The following is a 24,083-nucleotide window of genomic DNA, read 5'->3' as shown; positions in this document are numbered from 1 at the left end:
AATCGTGCTTTAACTTTGAACAACATTAAGGGCTTCAGTACAATTAAACTGATGCAAAGCCAAAAGGAAGCATTCTTTTTTGATCAGGGGATACAAATGGTTAAGAAACAGTTAAAAAATCAAATCGATTAACACAAAAGTATCAAAGTTAATTCTTTGGCACCAAACAAGACATTATTATAATTACTATTATTATCTATTCAATTCCATTATTCAACTTGATGATTTACACAGTTTATTTTGATCATCTTCAAAGATTCGTTTTGTTCACAACTTCCCTCTTTTTGAGTTTTAGGTTGGAAAATAGAAAAAGTAAAGTTTTATTTCCTTAGTTCTGTGAGCTGCTGTGACGCTTTAACATTTCTACTGACGGGGGTTAATAGTTTTCTCTATAATGTGATAATGAGCAATGTTTAGGTTTCTGAAGGATAGATGTGCAGAAATACTTTGTATTTGAAAAAGACTTCTGTAATGACTGGAAGTCATTTTTAAGCCGAATTCATTTGCATATAAAATGACTGAAATAAATTGTAATCAGATTTGAGGAACGAGGCCTCTCCTGTCAGATGATTTCAGATCACACTGACAAGAACGCACTTTGGTAGAGACTCAGGGATGGATAATGGTGCGTCTGTTTTATAGTGAAGGAGGAATGCTCAGAACTCACGCCGATGCAGGAGGACAACTCTCCCAGGAGGTCACAAAGGGTTCAGTGCCCTACCATCGTGCGTATGAGGAGGTGTAAGACTGTTCAGCAGCTATTGTGTGTGCGTGAGTGAGTGCGAGTTCACACAAATAAACAGGTGAGCCACAGGGTGATTATGCTGTCAACTGCTGCTGAGTCATGAACATCTCCACTGAGTTAATTAGAGGTGGCGGAGCATACCTGGTTCTGCGTGTACTCTGTTTCTTCCCACAGTGGAAAAACATGCACATCAGGTTGATTGGAGGCTAAATTACCCCAAGGTGTCAGTGTGTGAATCAATGGTCTGTGGGGGTAACCTATCTGGGGGGTGCTTGTTCCTGTCATCCAATGAATGTTGGGATAGAGCCCAGGACACCCCATGACCCTGGATGGATGGACGGACGGACGGACGGACGGATGGATGGACGGATGGATGGATGGATGGATGGAGCATACCTGGGTTATCACACACGCATGCATGCACAATTGTGCGGGTGTAAATAAAGTTGCGTGCCATCCATCAGTATTAATAACGGTCGACACACTCATCTGAGGTGTGTATCTGCAGGCAACAACGCATGTCTCCGTGTCACTCAAGCATTCTGGTTCAGCCGAAAAACATTTAGACTTGCTCAAGCTACTTATTATGACGCCATGTGACCTGCCATGCTCTATATTCAATAAAACCATCAGCACATCAAGATGACAGAGTTCATTTAGCAAAAAAAAACACCGTGATGTTTATGTATATAGTTATATTTGTGAAACAGATGATGTAAAACAGTTTGTTCTCTCCTCTACCTGTCCTCCCATTAGGAGCCAGGTCCTGTTCAAGGTTTCTTCCTATTAAAAGGGTGCTTTTCCTTGCCACTTTTGCTTGGTGAAGGTCCGGCCCTGGAATTCTGTAATGGCCCAGAGACAATTTTGATTATAGGAGAGACTTTACAAATAACGATTAAAAAAATTAATATTAAAAAATAAGGGTTAATTCAATTGAAATTGAATTTACCAACAGATTTTGCTCTATTATGTGATTGTGTCACAGAAAGAGGTGATTACATGTTACATTTTGCCAGACTATTTGTTCATTTTGAACTTTCAGTGTTACTTTAACTGTAAGTTACATTCACACTACGATTTTAGTCGTTACTGTCGCAGCATTTTTTTAATCCCTGAGATCAAATCATAGAGAAACTATTTGGTTCTGTGGGTCACAGCACAGGAAATGATTTTGGGTTGTCTGTCCATGTTTTTAGGTATCAGGCTCATAGACAAGACACCTCTGTCTTTCAGACATTTGCCTCCATCAAAAAGAGAGACAAGTACAGTTGTTTACAAGAAGAACACCTAATTATGCTCTATATTTACATATTATTGACTTGTTTTTCCTTCCGATGGAGAGGATGTGGTTGAATAAATTAGTGTTTTTGCAGATCTGGGCCTGGTAACCACGACCTTTACATGCTATATTTACAATGCTTTATATACAGTGCACTGATGCTGACTGACTTAAATCAGATGTAATAACTTGTAATTTCTACTATTTTCAATCATTTGAGAAACTCAGTTTGAGGCCACTGCGCCCAGAGGTCAATAGGTCAGGTCAGTCACATATTTCCCCTGAAAAATGTCAGAATTAAAGTTCACAAATGTATCCATAAGGAGAAAACTACTTACATTCTGGCGATTGATCCAGAATGGTCCTCAGCTGTAGCTATTGTCAGTTACATCACTAAAACTAAGGTATCGATTAAAAATCATGCCACTGATGTAAATGAACTACATTTGATAGAAAGAAAATTTGACAGGCTGCTTTGTCTCAATCTTAGACAGAGACTGTCTCATATGAGAATTTTCCAAGTTCGGCAACCCCCCAAAAATCTCAAAGAACAAAACTTTATTGAAAACCAAGCGGAAAAAGTGTTTTTGTATTTGCCCCCTCGTGTTTCTCCTGACCTGCTTTTCTGTAACTTTCACACTGTTTGTGAGCACTTGACTGACAGGAAATCCCCCAGGGGACCATTTCATCACCAGTCTGATCGTATACAGAAAACAACACAGCAGCAGATTACATGAACTCATCCACCTCCTTTGTCCTGGTTCTGTTGGTGGTGATTAGATGACAAGGTTTACAGTTTCTTGAAGGTGAGACCCACACACTCCCCCACTATGTCATCATTGCATAATAATCCCCCTTGAGAGAGAACAACGCCCTGCGGCCATGTTGTCATGGGCATTGAGCCACACCTAGGGAATATGTTGGGACAATGGACATTTATGGTTTGTGCCAAATGGTCATTAAAACCTGATCTGAATGGTGAACATAAAGGTTTAATTGCGTCACTTCCTATTTAGCTTTAAATGCATCCTCTTGATTTGGCTTTAAACCCGCTCTCTTTTCTGCACATTTAAAGATGTACAGTTTTGATGGTTAATGCTCAATTAAAATGAAATACCTCTAACAAAATGTAGAGTCCGCGTGGGCGAATCCAGAGTGTTTGTTTCTTAAATGCTAAATTAAAAGGAGTTGAAGCCCTGTTTCACATTTGACATGTCCAGTCACGGGCTGCGTTTTCATAACCGCTTGACTTTTCTTCTGCCTGGGTGTGGATGGAAACACAGAGAACAGTCAAATGTAAACAGCAGTTTCTCATTTCTCTGCCTTAATTTCAATGTAAACCAAACCAAACTGGCTCCCCCTGCTCGCGCTCAAAACCACCAAACTTGATGGTTTCTTGGTGTTCCTTGCCCGGGGCCACCCATTTGGCACATCGTCCCTCAGTGTGTGGCTTATTACTGGAGGTCCCACAGAGAATGAAATGGCACACAGAATGCGCTGCAGCGTGCACTCTTTGTCAGATTTGATTCTGCAGAGCAGGAAGTTCATCCGTGGTCACAGCTGCTGAAAAGAGGCTTGTTTACAGAGGCAGTCATACTTCACGACATTCAAATGTGTTGCACCACGTAGAGTTCTCATGTCACAATTATCTGTTATTCAATATTTACATCCTGTAACTTCCTTTAGTGCCGACGGAATCCTCCACGAGAACGTATAGCGTAACCTGAAACGTGCACGATAAAGTGTGAGCAACAGAAGATCGTGAAGGGATATTAAATTTCTTGGAGGAAACAGAAAAAAAACAGAAATAATGTTTATGCAGTCATCCAACACAATAGTTGCCTTTCTATTCTATCCTGAGCTGGTGCACAAATGTGCACCTGTCTGCCATGAAATGCTGTGTTTTTCCAACAAACTAATGGAACACATCTGGGGAAATCATCCAGCTACTTGTGAGTCAGACTGATGCACGCAGGACCAGTCCTGTGTGTAAACACTGCTGTCCATTTAAATACGACAACCACAGTTCGACACTATTCTCACTTCAGGATCACACGAGGTCCAACTTTCAATCATCATGAACTGGAAAAGGTGGACCTCAGGGCAGAGCAAACCACAGGGTTCTGTGACGCATGGATGAATCCTCCGACGGTATCTTCTCAGAATCCAGCCTTATTTTTGTTCCCCTTTTGTAACACAAATGTCAGAACCCTCCTTTTACATATTGGAGAGAATAACGTGCATCATATGCAGGATTCATTTGTCAGCATGTTTACTTATGAGCTGTTAGTGAAGTTCAAGTAGAATTTAGATGTTAAACTGCCACAATCCAGCTTGTGTTTTGTGTGGAAGATACCACAGTGTTTCTTTTTGCTGCTGAAGACTTTGTACTGAACAGCAATTGTCAGAAGGATTGAGCCAAGATTACTTATTAACATTACTATCCTTTCTATTTGCATAGCTCACAAGATTCGTACACAACGATAACTCTTGCTCTTGTAAAAAATTAAATAAACACTGCAGCGACATTCAACCCTATTTGATCATCTCGTCTCCAAAACAAACTATATCTGGATTACGGAGCTATAAATCAATCAGCAGGCCATAGCATGAATGGTATTATCAGCCTGTTGAGCAAGTCTTCCCTTCCTCGACCCGTGCGTTGCCACTGTGTTGGACTAAAGGCTGCTAATCCTTGGTCCCTCTGTCAACACTGATAGCACGATCGCGAGGTCAAACATTACCATACGCGCCTCGAGAAATCTATAACAACCGCCAGACGGCAGAGGCTCGACGGCGTGATGTCACAGCACACATACAGGCACAAATATATGAACAGACATAAAACAACAGTGATTCCATGATTCAACACCTTCCTGTAGTGACTGATATACAAGTTAAATATAAAAAGAGAAAAGTAACCCGTGGTTGTGTTTTACTGTGTGCTGATAATATGTGTCAGCTGTGCTAAATAGTGATAAATGGATTTAAGGCCTGACTGTAAATGAATCAATACATATGACAAAGTTCACAACTTTATCCAAATTTGTGATTTACAGCCAATTTACAACCACTATGTGGCCACAAGTTCCACAATATAAAAAGCCAACAACAATGATGACAAAGATTTCTGACATATGTATTTATTTAAATATATTTCTGGTACAGAGGTAGAAAAAATAATGCAAAATTTTAGATTTTACTCTGTTCCTGCACCTTCAAACCCCAATGAGCCGTGGGTCTTCATGTACCATATCTTTTTGCGGTAATCAGATCAAATTTCCTTTAAAAAAAAGTATTAAAAAGTAATAAACAGCCATTCTGAGACTTAAATCTGTCCCAATATTTTGCAATGAAAACAAATCTGATCTGTAAGACTGATGCGGATGGATTAAATGTCATACAAGCTATAAAAAGTTCTGAAATAACACTTAAAATAAAATGTATTTAATCTTTAATGTGATCATTTTTCTCCGACACACCCTAATCTCCAAAACACACAGAATATAAATTAAATTCAGATCAGCTGTTGGATGGACAAACAATACTGGTAAAATCAGTGTCATTTTTACTGTTTTCTATGGTAAAATGACAGAATTAGTTATTAACACAAATTTATTACAATTTAAATGTCTCGTTGAAAGAATGTAAATTATTCATCTGTTGTGAATTAATGCGTAAATTACAGCAGATTGAGACATTTTTAACAGAATGTTTATCCTTGAAAAAGACTAAAATATTGAAAGATGAAGAGAACTTTGGAGGTGAAAAAACCTTGCAAATGTCTTCATATTTGGGTCAGTGTGCCACATCAACCGTGTCGACAGCTCAGCTTGAGCCGTCTTTGCACAACTTTTAAAAATGTAGCAAAATGACTCAGTTAGAGATTTACACACGTGTCATGGCGTGTGTACTCACAATGTTTGAAAAATACAGGCTTGGTTTATCTTCCCGTAAAGAGTCTGTCATTCTCTCCATCAGGTCATCTTCAATGGAATGTTTCCAGCTCCTTCCTCCTCCTTGTGGAATCAAACACGTTAGCTTTGGTCTTGGAGGAATTTAAAGTTCAGTTGTGCATGTTTGTTAGATTTCTGACACCCTGTCCTGAGTGTTGGGACAGAGGAGAGGCAAGAGCGAGCCTGACGGACTGTGGATGGTCCGTTAAAACGTCCTCGGTCCGCCTGCAGAGACGACACTGATGCTGATGGGTTTCAGCACGGTTCCTCTGGTGCTTCTCCTGGAGCAGGAGGAGAGACGAATGAGTTTAGAAGCTTGAGAACCAGTCTTTTGAACCATTTTCTGTGTGGATGTGAGGGTGACAAGTCATCACTCAGGGCTAGCTGAAGAGGCTGAAGATAGCGGTGAAGACTGAGGATGGCTGGTCAGCACACCCTTTTAACACTTCAGCCCCAAAAAATGTGTGTGAACACTTCTTGCTAATGAAATAAAGGGATCAAACTAGGTGTGAAAACAAATCCAATTTATTGTGACCTGAGGTTGCAATGATGTGCATTGGAGATGTCGTGCTGCGTGTGTTGTGATCCGGCTCAAAACAATGAGTCAGTGAGTTCCTTAACAAACAAGCGTTTGAAACAGTCGTCTTTCCATGCTGTTGTCTGCATGCTGGATTAATGACGCTGGGATACTCCCAGGTTTCTCAATGCCTGGCCTGATATGGCGTATGAATGCCTCACGGACGAAACACAATGAAAACATGCAGCTGCGGCCAAGCTTTGTGAGTCACAAACTGTGGAACTTTCCTGAGGCCTGAGAGCTCGATACAAACAGGGCCGATTGTTTGAGTGGTCAGATCGGCTGCACACGTATGACAGAACCTCCAACCGTCTGTCTGCAGGTGACTGCAGGTGAATTATATCGAACACCTGAAACCTTTGCAAGCATTAAACGGTTGCCTTCCACCTTCCTTATCTGGTGTCTACCTCCCAGACAAGATGGGGTTCTTTATTGTGGTTTAGGGTATGTTGCTGTTTATTTACCTTTAACTTGTTGGCTTGGTCACCAGCAACTGTCATCAGCAACGGGCAAAACCAGAACTGTTGTTAAAAAAAAAAAACATCTTTTAGGCAAGGAACTCTTTAAATCTTTTGAAAAGACCACCAACATGGACAGAAACAGGATTATTAAGCTTTGAAACATAGAATTTAGATAATGTAAAATACGCTGCAAGTTAACATCAACAAGGACCGTCTAATATTCAGCACATTCAGAGTGTACACAAGTGTAAATAGTGTTTTTGTTGTAAGAGCACAACAATGCTCACAGTCTTTTTAAGAGGGATGAAACTTTGATCTCCCTGAGGAAATTGGCAAAAGCACATTGTAAATAGGAAAGGATGTATTTCCGAGTTTATGAGGATGCACCGCAGCAATGACATAAAGAGCAAGTTCCCATCCTTTGTCATTGTAATACGCCTCGCCGCCAGAGTTCAAGAACAAATTTCACTCCTTGTCCTGACTTCTGTTTATGCAGAAGTGGGAGCTTTGACTTCATCTGCCTCCCACAATGGAAAGCAGCTAATGTCGCTCTCTATGTTAATGCCACCCTCTTTGTGCGTGTGCTGCACATGTCGATAACTCCCTGCTCTAATCCAACCCTGTGTCTTGGAAGTGGAACATCACCGCCGGCGTGCGTGCAAGGATTAGCCGCAAGGGTCGCTGTAACAGCGTATAATCTACAGCAGGCCTGTTCTCTTGCAACTTGCTGCTTTGAATGTGTCTGTATAGAAACCATAATAACGGTGCCAGACACCCCTGCGCTGCATATGCATGCTTTTATTACATTCAACAATGGAAGGCTGGTTTTTGAGTGGCATATAGCTTGTCGTGCAAGATAAAAAACCGGCAGGTATTTGCTCACCTCGCTTGCAGTCAGCTGCGTGTGTCAGGTGCTCTTTAGAAGTGAGATATTGTATAAGAAGGATGTTTATCTTTACAAACACTTCATTCGTGACAGGATATCACATGCGCACTCAAACTTAAAACAGGCAGCAGCAGTCGATACACCTGAGTAAGGGCTGCAGCTACACTTCATGTAAGCAGTGGGCGTCACCCTCCAGCATTGGTTTGCAAAGTTACTTAGACATAAGTGAGATTGCTGCTGGTCTCGGGGCCCAGATCACCACCTCATTATGACCAATTGACCCGGGAGGAAAGTTCACGGTTGGCTGTCCTGCAGGTGAACCAGGGGAGGTGTTCTTCTGAGACAGGGTTTTGTACAGATGTGTTTCAGGTGTGTCTGAGTGCATGTGTGGTGTAAAAACCTCAGATTGACAGAGGGTGTGATAGAACATGTCATTACTGAATAAATTCCATGCAGCAGTTCAACAGGTTCACCATCGTAAATGAAAATGAATGACACATTTCTTCTTATTACAGAACACAGAGGAGGCATAATTGTATTATACTTCCATATGATTATATATCACGTTGCTATTTTGCTTGTGTTCCTAGTTCTATATGTCAGCCTTGTTCGTGCAGGGGGGAAGATTTGAGATTAGCTGATGTAAAAAAAAATAAAATTGTTTCCTGCGGAATGCAGACAGTACAATTAAGAAGACATTAAATCAGTGGGATGAAAGTCTAAATTCGAAGCTACCGTGTCTGTTGAAATATTTTCCTGTTTCCCAATGACAGAGATTGGAAATTAGACCTCGGAGGTAAACAGAGAAGCTGACAGGCTGGAGGGGAGGGCCGGCGTAAAAACCAAAAGAGAGAAGTTTTCAACACCTCTGTATCAGCTGGCTCAACCCAGCACGCCATCCTGTTCAGGTGGTGAGCATGACCTCACCGGCCCTCTGGCTACCCTGAAGCTAATGACATCGAGGAGAGTCCATGGAGACCAAAGACCGAAAGCATATTATGTTTATAATTCCATTTTTTCTAATGTAAAACAAGCATTTCCTTTCACATTTATAGGGCTATTGTTTTTTAGAGTAAGTCTCAACAAATTGTTGTTAGTTTGTTCTGTTTTTCTTGGTCAAACGAATCCACTCGTAATTTCTGCTTTTCTTGAGGTTATTACCGTCTTTGTGAAAAAGCTGATAAAAATAGACATTCTGCTGGCCCGAGGACATGTGGCAGTTGCACAAACTGCAGGAAAAGGCCCCCCTTCAGAGACACAACAAACAAAGGCTCTCTGGGAACATGACAGTTTCACAATCCAGCTCCTGAGTGACTCCTGAGTGTTCTGTTACACATGTTATTGTCTGCAAGGTTATATAAATTATCCCCAACAGATAAAAAGCGGCACATTTGAGATAGGACCATGAGTGTCATCTGTCCTGCAGTGTCATTGACAAAGCTGTCGTATGTGAATGATCACTCTGCTCCCAAGGGTGTCAGTGGGTGCAGCCCAGCCTGTCAGTATTGTCTTTATCCTGTTCAGTTGTACCTAGCCTACTTTACACAATGTGTATCAGGTGTCGTAAAGATTCAAAGATGTGTTTTGGGTGTTATTATGAATAACTGTGACATAATACCAATGTAATATATTGATTTATGGCCTCTACGGCTAAGATGCTATTCAACAAGAAAGGTTTTAGGAGCTGGCGCTTTGTTTAATATGGATTTTGTGATTCATTTCAAAACTTTTTAGACATACGTGTATGAGGCAGTTGCAAAATTCATCTTCTGTCTATGAGTTTATTGTTGTAGGAGAAAATTCTTTAAAATTCCTTCATCGACATGTCAGTAGTTCTTTTGTAAGGCTGCCATGTGTTGCTTTATTTATGATGATTGACAATCACATAAGGTGACTCTTGTGATATTTGCCATCCGTTAGCACACTGGGAATGTTCGTACATACTTGGTCACAAAGTGTAAATCATTAAAGGAGACAGAGCATCATTAAGGAAATCGTAATTGGTTTGTGGCCTGAGGGTGAAGGGAGACCATTATAGAGCAGGTTTAGGCAACATCTCTCCTGAAAGGGCCATAGTGAGAGATGAGATGAGCTGAGCGTGATCATTGATATTAGTATTAGTGCGATTCTCGTTGATGCGTGTTGATGGTGGCAGAACTAAACATATGGATGTGTATTCTTGCATTGGTACTTCTCGGAAATTATTAACGATGGAAATGACATATTCAAAGGTAGAGAAATAAACCCATCCCCATTGAGAAAACAAAGATCAGGAGTTTATTTGCACACAAATTCAAAATAGGCCCAAAATGGCCCTTTGGGACAATTAACGTCGTTTATCTCAAATATCACGTGCAAATCACGGTTATTTAGATTCTGCCTCAATGTTTTGTGTCGCATCATTTGTGTTTGCTCTCAGAGTTGAAAGTGGAATTTTGATTTCAACATCATTGTGTGGTTTGAAGCTGATTAATCTTTTCCTCTGGAAAATCTACTTCAAAAGATTTTACAGCGGCTGGGTGGGGTTGCAAAATTTAGTAACATTTTTTACCAACTTGGTTTTTGATAAATAGGTTTGTCTCATTCTACTTTCTGATATACAAATATTAACTGCATCTTTAAGATAATTTAAATCATTTACTCTATTTACAGCCTACTAGTATTGTTTGTGTGTGTGTGCACGTGTGTGTGTGTGTGTGCCTGTGTACGTGCCAATGGTGTTGATAGGACAGTTTTCTTCAGGGTTGACTGCATAATTCAGTAATGCCCTTTTCCAATGACATTTGAGGTCATTAATGTGGGTGTGTGCCAGTCTGAATGACTCAATGTTCACCTTAACCTAATTACACAACAGCTTTATGGTTGTAAAACGGCAGAAAAATGTGGCTGACAGCTCTCCTCTCGGTTGTGAGTCATTTAGGTGAAATGGTTTAGCTAATGAAAGTGCAAATCAGCCCGTTATTGACGTACATTCATTCTGCAAAGGATTTTTGAGATTACTGGCATCTCCATCCGTGCTGCATGTAGGTCCTTCACAATGAATAGCACAGCTGGATCAATGCTGCGTCTTGTTTTCTTTGTGTGAACCTGCCTTCTTATCAACTATCTGAACTGTTTAAACGAGATAAAGTCGGTCCATTACTAACAGGTCAACCAGTGTAGCACCTGTACTCATAAATCGCTGAACAGTTTACCAACTAAAACTTTTAGACAAAGGCTGAGCATGAGCAGGCAGCTCTTATCAGCATGTGAAAAGGCCTCATTTTGTTCCCAGTGGCAGTTAATACACAGTTTTTTAAAACAGACATTAATTAACCTTTGACCCCAGCACAGTAATTACAGGCTTTGTGAGTCTTATTCTCATTTACATCCTCTTTGTGCAGGGACCTATCAAAGCATGCGGTTGACTTACAGTTAAAAAAAACATTTCACTCTATTTTTCCGCACATTGTGATTAAAATGATGTCTCTCGTCCTTTTTGTTGCTTTTTACATGACAGTTGCCCATATTAAGCTGATGATTTGTATACCCTGCACACAAGCCTGCTGTTATTGTCTGAGGTCGGATATCAGCATCAAACATCTCACCTGTACAGTCAAATACACTTCTAACGGCTCTTTCTAACGGCCGTCAGCTAGTGCCTAAAAGACCTGGGCTGGACCACTGCTCTTCATCCAAACCACACTTTCACACCAAATGTGGATCTAAAACAGATGAGAAGAAGGCTGGATTCTTTTTTAGGGTTCTACAGAGGAAAGCTGATGATAGCTGTTTGCTGCTCAGCTGCAGGATTTCATACATTGTATTGAGAGACAACAGAGTGTGCCTGTGCATGCTTGCATGAGCCACTGTACTGGAATGCTGGCCCCGGGCACCGAGCAGCTCACAGCTTTAACTTCTGTAAACAAACTAATAGCAGGAGGCTGGAGGACCACACAGCCTCTGTGCTGAAACTGACTGCAGCCTTTATCTCACCCTGCTGTTTTTAACTGATTTATATCGTGGAAGAGTGTCATCTACGCTCACGTTCAGTCTTTAATATTACAGTTGGATGCTTCTTGTATAAACCGAAGGGAATTAGGCTACAGCTTTAACAACCATGTTTTTTCTTATCAGATGCAAAGTAAGACAAATCCTCAGATCAAATCTCACAATGTTCACTGTAAAATGTCTTTTCCAAGCAGCTAATCCTGACTGGTCTAATGGGTGCAAACACACGACCCAGCTGAACTCACATATCTTTGCATTCCTGGGCCTGTGTGTCGATGAGGTCTCTGCTGAGTCAGAGCGGGAATAATCAGAGCTTCGGCCCATTTGTGAGCGAGCCAGACCCAGATTGTTCCAACCCCTCAGTCATACAGAAAAAAGCGGCTCATAATTATCAGGCCTTCTGAAAGCAGCAGCATCTGCTTCTGTCTCTGGCCAAGTTGGGTTTGGTCTAACTTCTGCAACCATTATCTTCCTGTTTCACTCATTACATACATCAAAACACAAGCAGCACAAGTGATGTGGTGATAATCTGTTATTCTGACATAGCTTCAAACCATAAATATAAAGTAATGTTTTTGCTGTAAAGACTTTTCATGGGTTGGACAAAAACTGAAGAGCTTCAGTTACCAGTGGAGATCATTTGATTGGATGCAATTAATGAAATTAATCCCTGTGTTGAGAACATTGGAAGGTCCAGTAATTATACGTGTGTGTGTGTGTGTGTGTGTGTGTGTGTGTGTGTGTGTGTGTGTGTGTGTGTGTGTGTGTGTGTGTGTGTGTGTGTCAGACTCTCTGATAACAATCCAACTGTTCCATTATTAGGAGCTGAAACAGGGTGGATCAGAGTGAGCATCACATCATTGTGCTCACTGCCTGCACGTGTGTGTGTGTGTGGTGTGTGTGTGTGTGTGTGTGTGTGTGTGTGTGTGTGACCCATGATAGATGCACATTGAGGGAAACATTAATTTACAATAATATTGTGATTGTTGCACTTATAAAATACATTAAAATAGTAAATACCATTTCCTGCTGCAAACCAAGGGAGGGACAGTCGTGCTGGACGGAGCTGGAGGTAATTAAAAATGGTTTATGGGATTGATTTTTAAAGTTTCCCATCCTGTGAACATTCTGGTAACATCACACATGATTCACCTTCAAACATATTGAAACCATTTACAGATAGAGAGATGAGAAGATAGATGGATGATTGAAAGGACGACGGCTGTCGGCTATGTTTTCGCCTCAGGGCATGTCTGCATTTTGGGCGTGAGATGTAAACTTGCCAATCAATCATCCCGGATTTTTTAGTCTCGGTCACTTTTATTCGCTCACGGTTTATGCTCCCCCTGCATTATGACTGCTCTCCTTTCTTTCCATAAATACAATTCTCAGCATGCAAGTGTACCCTCTCTGAGTCATAAAGGGTTATTTTCATGGTTGTGTGACATCTCTTTTTGTATTTACAATGCTATCAAAGGCGAGAAGCCTCTTCCCAAAGCCTCTCTGACACACTAATTATTGCTGTGTGGATGTCTTTTTCCCCGCAGACAGTGTGGACGGGAGCCAGAGCAGCAACATTATTCCCATAATGTCACTCAGATTTGCTTCTAGCGATGACATTTGCATCCTCCCACTGGCCTTCTGGCTCTAAACACACGCGTTTTCCTTAAATCTTATTTTACATATTCTTTATTTTTCATTTATAATGAAGTAGGTCTGTCTCTTTCCGAAGGACTTTCTTCCGTGTTTCCATAAATACAAATGTTGCCCCCTGTTTTTCATTTAATGGTCAGTTGTCAAACACAGGAAATTAGTTCTCAATTAATCCTCTTTGTTCCTTCGCCCTATTGTATTTGTACTTAGTTCCATCCTGTCATTTATGTTCCACGTGTTTTTACATTTTCCAGAATGAAAAAAAAGACTCTGAAGTATTTTGACGTAGAGAATGAATGTGTGGACGAAGAGCAAACCAGAAATGAGAAGTGATGAAAAGAAGATTAACTCTCTCCCCGAAGACGCTGTCCTAACCCCTCAATGGATGCTATGATGTCATGGCCCTTGAATGGAAATGCTAAGGTGTGTGGGGGGAAATGGGAGAGAGGATTAAAAATTATATTCTGAAATGCTTGATCCAGGACAGGATTATTCCTAATGTGAAACTGTCTGCTCACCGAACTAATTTGTCATAAATGTAATTTTAAAGGATGTGGCATCATTAAGCCTGTTTAGAGGCACAATAGTCTAGATCCAAACACTTTAATCACATCATGTAACTGGTTCAGGATCACACACGCAGCGTTTGATGTGAACTTGGATGCTTCTGCGTGAGGCCACACACATGTCCACTGTCTGACAGGTTGTGGGAGGATCAAAGTTCAAATTTTGAATGCAAAACAAAACAGATAGTCCAGGAAGTGAAGATAGTGAGACAAAGCTTTGATTTAAACCATCACGACTTGCACGAACTGGACAAAACGTGGAGGACGATTCTGAGAAAAACGTGGCCGCGGTCACGGCGAAGCATGGGAGAGGTGGGACAGATGGAAATAAGATATTCTGTCCGCACTGAAGGAAACCGTTTGTGCCGTATCCAGCTTGAATTGTCAGGTAGGGAACGCAGGGCGGCCTCCCACCCACATCGCCTCCCTTTCCTCCTCTCTTGGCGAGGGAAGCAGGATGTCTTTCATCCAGCGCGGCTCAGGGATCAAAGCGAAAGGCTACTCCGCTGAAACTGACCTCAATTTGCACCGCTGCGTGTGTCACACCTCTCTAACATATACAATTCTATAGTTCGCTTTACACCCCCCCACCACCTCCTGCTGAACAGCTCACAAGCTGCTTCCCTTCCTGCATGGCACGCTGCCTCATCCACTTAACAGACTCTTCCTCTCTTTGAGCCCATTATTGCACAATTTACGGCCTCTGCATGGACGCTACCACATACCTTAAATCTACACTATTTAGCACTATTTATGGTTCCGTCTAGTGTGGACGCGGTCGGATATGTCCCAGGTCAGATGAGACTATAATGTATCCATGCTGCTTAAATAACCTGCTCACAATAGCATTAGCCTGCTCAATACTTCAAAGAGCAGCTTGTGTTTAGCTTCCTCTGTGTCTTCTTTCTCACTGTTTTTACTACAAACAACCTCCCATTTCCACCCCCAAGTACACGCGCACGCTCACACACACACACACGCACGAGGCAATGAATAAAAATAGAGAATTTGCGTACACATAGACACGCACTCTAAACCATATATATTTACACCACCATCATCGTGTGGAAATGTGAGTGTTTTGTTGATGCGTAACATGTTCAAACAATATTTTCTGCATGTGTAAATAATTATCATCCAAAATATTAATTAAGAATTGTGGTCAGTTTGGGCGTCACAGGTTTTCCCCCTGCCGCTTTAACTTTTAACTTTTTATTAATTCTAGTTAACAAGTGTCCCGATTTGAAATGGCGATCACAAAAAGACATTTGCAAATAGAATTTTCAATAAAATTAAAATGTCATTTTTCTTGAAAGACGCCAAACAGTGACAATATGTATTGCAAAACCTAATCCACATGCACTGACAAAATAAGATGGCCAACTAATCCGTTAATGTTCTCTCATGATGTTATTCACGATTGGAAGGGATGTGTTTTGTATAATTAACGAGTTGCCCATGTTTCGGCATATTTTCGTTACTGATAACGTTTAATTTCTGAGAGACTTTTGTGGATAATTACACATATATTTTCCTAGTAGAACACGCGATGTAATGTTTGTCATTTAAGGAAATTGAATATCCATCTTTTAAATTGCTTATGTTTTGCTGTTCTTTAGCTTAATTGACTTGGCAGTGATCACTCACATTTTCAAACTTTTGTACGAAAGCTGAGTGTTGTCTGTGTTCCACTCTGCTGTAAACCCGCAGCTCAGCTCCGCAAAACACGCAGTAGAGGAACGATATCGAAATGAGGTTCTTGGGCGCCCCCTACTGGACCGTTGCGTCATTATATCCGGAAATATGGGGCCAACCAAAAAGTGAGGAAATCCTGAGAACATGTGGAGACTGCCGCCAAGGCTCGAGTCCTCACTGTCATTGATTTAACGAAGGAAATGAAGATATTATGAAATAATTTCTGAGCCAATATGCTACACATTAAGTCCACTTTAAGGCCAATTGTGTGTTAAATCCATACAAGCTGATCCATGGAACAGAAAAGCCATGTGTGGCTGTGAAGGGTTCATTCCAGTTAAGGCCCTATTTTCCCTCCACAGGGTGGAAAATAAAAAGTGTTATTTTTAGGTTCTTTCATAGCATTTTTTAATTACTTTTGTGTCATTCTATTCCCTCATTGTCGAAGCAGTCCCTCTTTATTCAATTTTTTATAGGGTGTGTTTCTATTGATTTTCCAATTTTATAAAAATTATTTTAAAATGTCTTTTCCCTATTAAGTCTCTCCTCCTTTTCAAGAATAAGTCTTTTTGCTCTAATTTGGAAATATTTGTCTAATGGGGCAGCTGTGTCTTTAGTTTTTTTTGTGGAACTTTGTCAAATAATGCAAAATAATGGTTCAATTTAGTTGTTTATCACATAAGAATGAATTAGAAAATATCAATAACATGAATGAGTGAGCTGTGAATGTGCAAGCATGCCTGGTGACTTTTAATTGTGTTAAAAACTTCCATAAATTGACTCCAGGCTTCTAATGGTGACCTGTGTTTATTTGCAAAAGCCCATGTCGACATCCTGCCAGTGCAGGAGACCAGCGCATAATTAGGATTTGGCCTTTGATAAAAGTTTTGCAGTAAATAAAATAAAACAACTGACATCTGAACATCAGCCTGGTGAGTGTATGATTTTATGCTATTCTCCTGATTGCGTTTGGCACCGTCCCATTCAGCATCCAAATAACCCCCAGCTGTAACAGAGTCCACCTGCTTATGAACACAAACACACGATGGAGCTGTCACTTTTCATCTTAGACAGAAAACGTGCAGAGATGCACCAAAACCAAGCTTTTCAAATCTGCGTTGCACACTGGAGGAAGGACAAACATTCAGTGAAAAGTGTTGCAGGAGGACATTCCAGGAGCTCCTTCGGTTTCAGCTACTCTTTTCAGGACGTCTAAAATTTTACCTCCTCGTTTTCTTACTGAAACTGTTTCTCAGGACCGTTCCTGCCTGTGTCTACTGAGACACAGTAGTCTGTTGTCTGGCCAGAGCAGCTGAAGGACTCGTGTTATTAGACAGAGACGTACATGTTTTGTTACCCTGGGTGGTAAAGCCTGAACATATCTAGGAAAATGCCCACTTATACCCTCTTACACCCACTTGTTTTTGTCCGATTCTCTTACAGCCTGGAGGCAATTTCCCTTCTTACCTGTGTCTAAATGCTTAAAGGCTCAGAGCACCCAAAGTAAGCAAATAAAAGGAACATTTCTTTACTTTTTCTTGTATTATTAAGACATTGGAAAAGTTTAATGTGTGAAATACAATTACACACACTCCACAAAGACTGTGATTGGGTGCATCATGCATTCAGGAGCAACACATAGCAAAAAAAACTATGCACAAAGCTTTCCATAAATAAATACTGCTATGATCACTGGCAAATGTTAGCGTCTACTTGTACATTTGATATACACATTTAATTTATTATGAGATGTTTTAGGCTGCTGCAGTTTAAAATGGTGAACCCGAATGTCGGCCAGAAGAATTAAAACAGGAAATAATTTATGTCACTGAATTGCATTTGTGTGTCTGTGTGTGTTTTTATGTTTTTATTATATTATTATTCTCATCTTGACAAATCATCGCCTTATCTGGTAAACTATTCTGTCTATTTGTGCCTTGAACGGGGTAAATTGATGCGGTTTTGAACTGTCAGAAATGTTGTGCAACATATAAGCAAAAGTTGAAATAATGAGCAATGATGTGTTTGAAATTGTAATACAGCAAAAGAGGGGAGCCCGAAGTTGTGTTTGTCTCGTTTTACTGTTGCAATGAGGTGTGACAGACGTATTTATTTATTTATTTATTTGGTGGTAAAATGCTGCAGCTCCTTCATCTCAGTCCAGCTCCCCACCTCTGTGTCCAGCTAATGTGTGAGAGCTCAGACTGAACGGGGCCCTCACATCTTCTTTATGGATCATATTCATCTGGATGCGTTTCCAAGTTAAGGAGGCGCAGGCCTAGATATCCGGATCCCATATCCAAGCCCAGGGAACTGGACTTCTCTGAGAGAGAGAGAGAAACAGTGGGAGATGGAGGACAACTAAGAAGCAAAACAAACTCCAATATGAGAGAATTATTCAGGATCTCCCGGTCTTATATTTACAGCAGCACTACAGGCAACAGTGATAAGCCCTGCATGGATGAGGGCTTGTTCACCTTATTTTCCTTAGTTTTACCGACTATTATTATTACTATTGTTGTTATTGTTACTGTTGTTGTTATTATGTTCGTTATAGTCCAAGCCATACGGATCAGGCAGATTGTGGCAGAATGCTCAGGGTTATTGTGAAGTTACCACCAAACATGTGATCTCACTGCAGGCATCTTTAACGTCGAAGGATTCATACTCGTTTGATGTCTTACAGTTGAAATACCATGAACAGGAAGGAAGTGCTCACCCACTGGTCGCCTGTTCCATCTTCAGGAGCTCTATGGGAGGGAGGGAGGATTTCAGTGCAATATTTACAGTGACCTTTTCCTCTTACTGGCGAGGGGCCCATGGGAAAAAACTAGAGAAGACAAACAATGAACAATAGGGTTCAGGGATGAGCAATGGTGCCAGCGCAGCATGTGCCATTACGGGATGTAGATTATGGAAGGGTTAAGGGGTCACAGCAAGGATCAAGGAACAAGCAGGGGTCCCTCAGGGGCACACCTGTGACACCTGCTAGACGCAAAATCACATGTTCTCTTAGTAGTTATGATAACACCTTTAATGATCTTGCATTTGATCAGATGATCAATAAAACAATTTTTAGCTTTACATTAAATATGGGGTTACAAATAAACATACAGCAGCAGCTTGTTCCTGCCTGAGACAAAATTATTATCCTCCAAAGAAATGACCTTCTCATTTTTTCTACATTTAACTGGTATTTGGATTCTACAAATAAAGATTGTCTTACACACTGCAAAAGTAGCTCATGTATCATGTTTTTGTCTTAAAATTGTAAGTCAAATATTTTTTCATCTGCTCAATTGAGTATTGTTTGTGTTGTTCTAAAGTCCAAGAAGCATTTGACACTTGATCCTGTTGGTACTTTAAAACATCAACAACAAAAGAAAACAGAACGCAGCTTCTGCAAAAAGTTCTTTGGGCAACACATCTTCTGTTTAGTTGGCGGCACAAATGTGCACAGTCAGTGGCAGAGCCTGTACTGTCGGAACCAAGATCAAAATCTTCCGGGGTCACTGGAATAAGTCATTGTTTACAGAGACAAACAGCCCCTGTGTTGCATCAGCAGTTATGCAGAAACTCCCATGTCACAGTTTGATCCCTTAATTATCAGATTACCCAGCATAATTGGACAATATGGTCTCTGTAGGGACTGGGCCTTGCCTTATCACAAAAATTCTTTCTGCCCTGCACAATTTGGTGAGATAAATGTTATAGTATCGTTGTTCTAATGTGTGTCTGGGTGGTCTCTGTTGCACTTCTAATGATGCTGCGCGTTTCCCAGAACAAGTGGAAATGCCTCAATGATGCACCGTGAAAAGAGAAATGAGGAACGAAGCAAATCTCCCACTGAGCTTGAGAATTCAAAGGACACTCAACACTTGGACACTCATGTAATAAATTCTTTGGTAGGGATGGAATTTAATGTAACCTAAGTCCTAAAGTAAATTGTAAAAAGAAAAATTATTAAATTGAAATTAAATTAAAGGGATTACCTCCAAAGGTTGTAGATTTAATGATAGGTGGACGATCATTCATCCAAATTCAACGGCAAGAATAACAAAATATGACATGACAAATTATTTGGAACAACACCAATAATAATAGTAATAATAATAATAATAACAATAATAAAACAACCATCATCATCATCATCATCATCATCATCATCATCATCATCATCATCATCATCATCACCATCATCATCACCATCATCATCATCATCATCATCATCATCATCATCATCATCATCATCATCATCATCATCATCATCTTGCGTTTCAGTTTTCAGTATTTTATTTTGAAGGGGTTGAACGGAAATCAGGACTTTATTACCGGAAAAAGGAAACAGACGTTGAAGAACAGGCTGGCTTTCTGTAAGTTGTGATTCTTTTGGCTGTCTAATTTAAATAACAGCTCATAGCTGAGGAAATGCAATTTTGGCATGATAGGTGGAAGAAATGCTCATTAATTGTATATGAAGGACATAAAGAAGAGCCGCTGTTGTTTGGTCGTCTTTTAGCTTGCTAGCGGATGATGTTAGCGTAAGCTAATGTTAGCTGGGTATCGAATTTGTCAACAAAACAAGCCTTCATCCCTCTAAAAAGCTGTTATGTCAGCATATATCAGTGGCATTTTAGCACGTAAGCTTAGACGATATAGCTGAAACTGCTTTATTTCTTCTGTGTTGAATAATGTGTGGTGATCTAATGGGCTTGTGATGGACAGAGCCGTCCTTGTAAATACAAATATAGCAGAGACGTATCAGCTGTTCGAACAATAAAATGACAAAAACAGGCATATTTCAATCTTTTTGACAGTAATTGTCATTTTATTGGGGAATTCGTGGAAGTATTTTTTCTCTTTTTAGTAGCTGGTAAATCAACATCAATTTCACGTACGTCGGTAAACTTGTCTCATAATACAAAATCGTTCAAGTATTAAAGTTAAACCATTAATCTGTGTTGAAAATCACTGTTACCAAATTTTATACAGACTTTTAAAAAAACCTCCATCGGTTCCTCAACATAGGTTTAAGCACCATTACCATGTGTCAGTTTTAATCTGACATATTTATTGAATGCATATTTCTTTAGTTTTCAGTTTTTGCAACAAAGCTCCAATTTTATTTAGGAACATTAGAAACACACTAAAACCATATAGATAACCAGGACATATCATGCAAATTAAAACCAATAAAACCACCATTACAGAAGACAAAATAGAGTTAATTGTTTATACCTCTTATGTTACATATATGGAGATAAATTATACTGAAACTTTGGTAAAATAATAATCAAACTTTTCTGTTCAGCTGTGTCAGTTTAAATAAGAATCTAACCATCATCACCACACTGGATGTCCACTATCATCAAATATTGTAGAGAATACTTCCTTTCAATAATGGCCTTTAACATAAACACTACCATACTGTGTGTTTGTTCAACTGATTGATTATATGTCCGAGGGAAGTGAGGCTAATTGATTGACAGGTCCTTTGCAATAAGGTGTTGAGTTGCAGGAATAAGTTGTCATTGAGCTCTTCCATCATTCCTGTCGATGAGAGCCAGCGGAGCTCCGGTCTGTTCCGCGATGTCAGCGCGGCGGGCGGGGGCACCGCTGCATCGATCCATTTCCTGTCCCCCTCCTGGGGCTCTAATTGAAAATTTTGGGTGGCCCTGTTTGTTTTGGTGGAATTTGTGTAGCGTGTGTGGGTCTGTGTGTTACTGTGTGCGACTGGTCAGTCAGAGCATTTAACATGTTATTGATGCTGCAGGCTTGAAAGCCCAGCTGAGTAGTTACTCTACTCTAGTTAGTACTACTAGTTAGTACTCTAGTAGAGGTACTGTGGTACCTTCTATTTAAAAAGCCTCCAAACTGTCCTGTGGAGTTGGGTCGTGCTCACTTGGTACGGGACTGGCTGGCTGACTGACTGACTGACTGACTGGCTGACTGACTGACTGGCTGGCTGGCTGACTGACTGACTGACTGGCTGACTGACTGACTGACTGACTGACTGACTGACTGACTGACTGACTGACTGACTGATGACTGACTGACTGACTGATGACTGACTGACTGACTGACTGACTGACTGACTGACTGACTGACTGATACGTGTGAAGGCATCAGCTCGGCTGTGGCGACAGATTTATACCTTTCATTTATTTTCAATTGTTGAAACAAAAGATTCAAATGCAAAAACTGGGATTATTTGAAACGACAGTTTTAATATCATGTTTCAAATAAAGTTATTACATTTCCCAACAGATTTGCATTTAGATCAACCACAAGCAAACAACCACCCAAAAGGATTGAGTGACTTAACAACTCTAATACTCTGTTTTTAAGCTCTTTTTTTTTTTTTTAAAGCAAGTCAGAACGCTCTACATGGTGAAGCCAAGTGTATTGATTTGTTATGGTTCTATTCATTACTGAAAGGGTTTTTCTGTAAACAGCAGCGTCGACAGTATCGGAGGACGGTTCTCACGCGGGTGATGTGGTTCTTATATAAACCAGCTGGGGCAGCGGTGTTACAGCCTGGCTCAGGAAGGTTCCATGTCACTGGGCAAACCCGTCTGTCTCCAGTCTCTTAATCCTCTCAAAACATCTTCCTGCATTTACAGGCCTATCCTTCATTTCTCTGTTTATTGTTCCAGGGCTTTTATATGGGAAATTTGGGACTTCTCTCCATTCTGAAAAGCACTTGAGACTGACAAACAAACAAACAGACAAACTTTAAGATAACAAAGCCTGTGGGCAGACGTGGTGATGGTCGGACAGTGAGCCAGGGGTGCTCATCTGATCGCTGCCTTGCTTTTCTCTGTCACGAACCTCCGTTCATGTGGGACAAACTGACTCATTGTGGAAGGGCTCAGTGTTTGCAGCATCTGTTTTCAAACAGCGAACGCATAGTTCTTGTAATTTAGAGTGCATTTATTTGAAATGTGATACAGTTGACACGTATGATGGTCAGTCGGTTGCGTTTCTTCGTCCACATCTGAGAGGCCGTGTGGTGGCTCGGGTGTTGGCGAACAGGGGAGGATTGTTGGAAGGCCTGTGTGATCAGACCACTCATCTCGGCCTGGCTCATGTTAGGCCTCCTCTGTCCATTCAGCAGTCTGTGCGCGTGGGTATGCGCATATGTGTGTGTTGGGCAAAAGGGACTTTGATGGAATCTAATGTTTGTGTAATTTTGGAAAGCCCGAAGTGAAGTGGTGTTGGTGTATGGGGGGAACTGTGTCCCGCCGCTGCCATGAGGTAGCTGCGCTTCGGCTGTGAGGGTGATGAACTGGCTAAATGATTCCCTTTGTCTCCCCAGAACCCATCAAACTCTGTCCTTTACATTTCCAGATACATTAGATATATGAACTTATTTGTGAAATGGTAATGAGGACACGTCTATGTTGCATTTGCACTTCGAACTTACACTTTAAAAAATGCAATTATCGAAACGGTAAAAATGTTTTTCATTGATTTAAAATCTGCACGTTTCCTTTTAAATGATTTTTAATCAAATTTTCTGACTGAGAAGAAAATTCAAAGCACAACCCTTCCAGCCGATCTGTCTATATCTAACAGTCACGCTGAGGTTGATCTTGGTTTTTTTTTTAGCATCTTGGAGGCTTTTGCAGCATTATGTCGACATTAAATGTTCTCATGTGACAAAATGATTTATTTTTTCTAATAAAAGTCTTCGGATACACAGAGTCAAGCCAGGGGAGCAGTGTCACTGCAGCTACCACACGGATGAGGGCAAACCCCGCTGTTGGTTCGTCAGCCTCCAAGGAAAACAAACCTGTCTTTTAGCCTCATTACCAGAGAGGTTCTGGTCTGAGGCTGCAGGCTACTGGCATCAGGGTAGGAAGAGAACGGAGAGGGTGAGAAACAGCCAAACGGGCTAATGTGTTGTCACACAGAGATTCACTTTAACCTTTGAGCTACATGGCCGGACACATGCTGGGAGAAGTCTGAGGTTCTGGGGATCCTCTGACGCCCCCTGGAGGTTAATGCATTTATTTATTCTGTGGAAAAAGTTTTGCTTTGTTTCTCTTCTGCTGCTTCAAGGAAAAACTCATTCATTTTGTCTGTATAAAGTTATAGCTTCTATTACCTAGTTTACAGTGTGTTTGTGGTGGTGTGTGACATGAGACCTGTGGAGGAATATTCTTAGTTCTTTGTGATTGTGTGCGTGCATGTGTGTGCGTGCACGCATGCTCGTGTTATAGAGAGGGGTCTGGGCAGTGTTCCCGTGTCCATGCACAGCCCCCAGAGTAAA

General features: G+C 40.8%; 1 protein-coding gene across 2 annotated transcripts in view; it reads left to right on the top strand.

The window, feature by feature from the left end:
• The first annotated feature begins 20,061 nt into the window (after nucleotides 1–20,061).
• exoc2 (exocyst complex component 2) overlaps nucleotides 20,062–24,083 on the top strand; it is a 29,318-nt gene continuing 25,296 nt past the window's right edge. Inside the window, exon 1 of one of the 2 annotated variants that reach the window (XM_057037919.1) lies at nucleotides 20,062–20,181. The gene's annotated coding sequence lies outside the window, so the exon portion shown is untranslated. Of the gene's footprint in view, nucleotides 20,182–23,791; nucleotides 23,811–24,083 lie in introns of those variants that run through there. The other variant, XM_057037918.1, reaches the window with a different exon arrangement.

The sequence above is a fragment of the Takifugu flavidus genome, chromosome 7 (assembly GCF_003711565.1).
Source record: "Takifugu flavidus isolate HTHZ2018 chromosome 7, ASM371156v2, whole genome shotgun sequence".
Lineage (NCBI taxonomy): Eukaryota > Metazoa > Chordata > Actinopteri > Tetraodontiformes > Tetraodontidae > Takifugu > Takifugu flavidus.
This window is presented reverse-complemented; position numbering and strand designations above follow the sequence as displayed.